Here is a 3,284-nt window from a genome sequence, read left to right on the forward strand (position 1 = left end):
GTAGCATTCAGTCTGCTCCCGAGCAAGGAGTCAAATGAATTGATCAATTTTCTATCTTTCCTTGAGCACCAGCTTAAGAAATTTTGCCTTGCTACAGAGCCTCAAAGATGTCCCCACAAAAGCAGGACTTTGTTAGCATCTTAAGCTGTTCCATTGCATTTTACCTCAGCTGAACATAGTCTGATGAACATCTGCACCACCTTCTAAGAACCACCAGCCTAGTTCCTCCAGTTACACCTGCTGCCTGCAGCTCCGCTGTTTAGGACCACTCATGGAAACACACCTGTAGTCTTCTCATGTAGATAAATCTCCTCTGCAGAATGCAAAACTTTAAATACCTTTTATGTGTTACTGGAATGGTAGGCAGGGCTGGAGTGGGTGCATCATCTAAACCAAATCATAGGCTTTGAACATTCATAGCCACGTTAAGTTACTTATATAGTAATCAAAATAAGTTCCATCTGGTTTTTGGTCATATTAACTACGCTGATGCCAAACTGCCAGAATGCATACCTTTTTCACAGAAGAAAAGAAAAAGGGAGGGGGAGGAAGGTTTGCTCTTCCAGCCCTCTACACTTACACAGGATCAAATACACATAGACTAATCTGCAGAGCTCTCCCCAACATTCTTAGAAATAGATTCCAGTTTCTTTATCACACTGACATTTAGAATTTTTTCCAACTATCCAAACAATCTCATCTGCTATAAATTGAACTAATTCTTCCTCATCAGCCAAAAAGAACAATCCCTTTAATAATCTTTTATATACTGTAGGCGACTCATACTTCCTCTCTTCCGCTGTTCTTTTCTAAATTAAGTAACACCTGTCATGCATTGCACTTTCTAACCGCCTTCTCCTCTTGCCATTCTCCTACACACCTCTACATCTTTAAGTTTTGTGTCCAAAACTGGACACTGTATACAGCAGAGACATCACGGGGCTCTGAGCAACCTGATCTAGTTGAAGATGTCCCTGCTCATTGCAGGAGGGTTGGACTAGATGACCTTTAAAGGTCCCTTCCAACCCAAACCATTCTATGATCCTATGATCAGCTGCAATGAATAAAGAACAGCAGTTAACTCTCAAACCACCTTTTCAGTTGAACTTCTATCAACTTTTTGTTCAACTTTTCTGTAATTAACTACAAAATGAGATTTAATTGTAAAGTCGTTGCATGCTTCCTTCTCCCACCGTCAGTCAGTAACTCCTCACTTTATGTTTATTTAATATGCTTGTTTTTTTCTTAAGCAGCTTTTCTATTTTCATTGACAGAGTCAAATACACACAAATAGAAGGACGCGATCAAACTCCTGATTTATTTATTACTCATGTTGAGAGAATTGAAAGCAGATCAAGTTTACAGAGTCCAAACTGCTCCAGCTGGGAAATTGGGGGAAAAAAAGACTACCCTGATAATTAGGCACACTTGATATAAATCAGACACTAATCAAAAAACCCTACAATACTGTCTTTATAGAGTTTTATTTCAATGTAAAGACACACTTTCAACCCTCCAGAAAAAGCCTTCTGCAATAACAAAAGAGAAGTTGTCTGTGATGGAGCTAGGAGTGGCAAACAACAAGCGAGATGCCAGCATAGCTTAGAAAACCGTAAGAAGTAGCTAAGTCTCACAAGAAATGGACACCATTCAAAATGCATTTTACATGATGTATCAAACCATCCTAATCTAAAAGCACTTAAACTTTTTTTAATACTATCCTCTTGGTGTTTTACACTGTATTTCTACCTCTGCTATCAACCCATCATCTGCTAGTAATGTGAACTCTGTGAACTGTTAAAAGTATACACTGATTATCTGTTTATATGCCAATGAACCTAAAATCTCTTGCACTGTCTTTGTTAAAACTATTTTATTGGTGTCATACATTACAAATGCACTGCAAACCTTTAGAGTGACGGAGCCATTCACAGAGGAAGCACCAGAATTTTTAATGTAAATCTGATCTTGGTATCTGATACTAGATTAGAAAGAAAATAGGCAGTTCGTCTACACTCAGAGCAAATGAGCACCAAAGAAGTCCTAAACCGTAAATATTAAACTGGTAAGAGAATGAACCAAATGTTATTTTGCTATTTCAGTTATCATTATAGGTGAAAATCTTAGGCAAATACTCTGAAGATTTTAATTAAACTTTATTCTTCTTTCAAAAAAGGTTAAAACATCTCTTTGGCTGGCACTCTCATGCTTCGGCCCCACGCTGTCCTTTGCATTTCTCTTTGCATAATAAAGAATTCAGTTGCCATGGGACCTTAGAGTCACCTGCAAAAGGCTGGGCTGAACAACACAGCCTTGGATCATTTCTTCATTTTGGAGATTCACTCACACTATTACACATTTTACAAGAACTCTTAACAGGCATTCAGTTGTAAAACTGCATGAATATAAATCTGGAAAGACAAAACAAAGTCTATACATTCCTATCATTAGGCAGGAAGAAGCAGACTTTTCTTGCGCTATAATCTGTCATACAATAGAAGTGTCATGAACAGTCCTTGAGACCTAACAGATGCTTTGAGACTTTATTCAATCTTTCAAAGTTATAAAAATGGCTACATTGCAGTCACTTATGCTTCTTATGCTATAAGCAACAGAAATCCATCCATTTATTTTGCAGATTACAATAATTTATTACAATCTTCTTCACGTAAGTTACAGTCAGGGAAGGAAACTAGAAGATGTCATCACTTTTGGTAAACAGCAAGGAAAACGATCATTCTACAACAAAGGCAATTTTTCCTTTCTGAAAGTAAACTCCAGAGGTGCAAAACCAAAACTATGTGTAGTTTTAAGCATACCTGCAGCTCAAAACCCACATACAATTCTCAGAAAAAAAACCCCAAGAAAACCACCAAACACCCCAAAACACTCAAAAGGCAAATTTTGGTTGAAAATCAAGACCTTCGAAATAGCCTTGACTTCAACACTTAGACAGTAATTATTAAAAATTCACCTATTGCATTCATTCTGTGACTCTCAAGCAACAATTATACTTGTCCCCTGTACCTCTATAATTTCAGAAGTATAAATTATCAACTATTACATACATTATGTCAAAATTTCCCCAGAATACATGCATATATGTCATTTACCTGTAGCAACATGATAAATTATGCATCTACTTCATTACTAAGACTGCCCTGTAACTGAAATAAGATATCAAATATACCTTACTTTCCACTACTTCCCAACTAATACTGAAAAATGTGCTCTGCCAGTGTAAAGGCTCATCGTGGTAGGACCCACTGTGGAATGTACTATCA

The 3,284-nt window shown here is 37.2% G+C and overlaps 1 protein-coding gene across 1 annotated transcript in view; it reads right to left on the reverse strand.

Annotated features, from left to right (window-relative positions):
- GPHN (gephyrin) overlaps nt 1–3,284 on the reverse strand; it is a 211,087-nt gene that overhangs the window by 206,103 nt on the left and 1,700 nt on the right. The gene's annotated exons all lie outside the window — the stretch shown is intronic.

The sequence above is a fragment of the Pygoscelis adeliae genome, unplaced genomic scaffold, assembly GCF_000699105.1.
Source record: "Pygoscelis adeliae isolate BGI_AS28 unplaced genomic scaffold, ASM69910v1 Scaffold3, whole genome shotgun sequence".
In the NCBI taxonomy this organism is placed as follows: Eukaryota; Metazoa; Chordata; class Aves; order Sphenisciformes; family Spheniscidae; genus Pygoscelis; species Pygoscelis adeliae.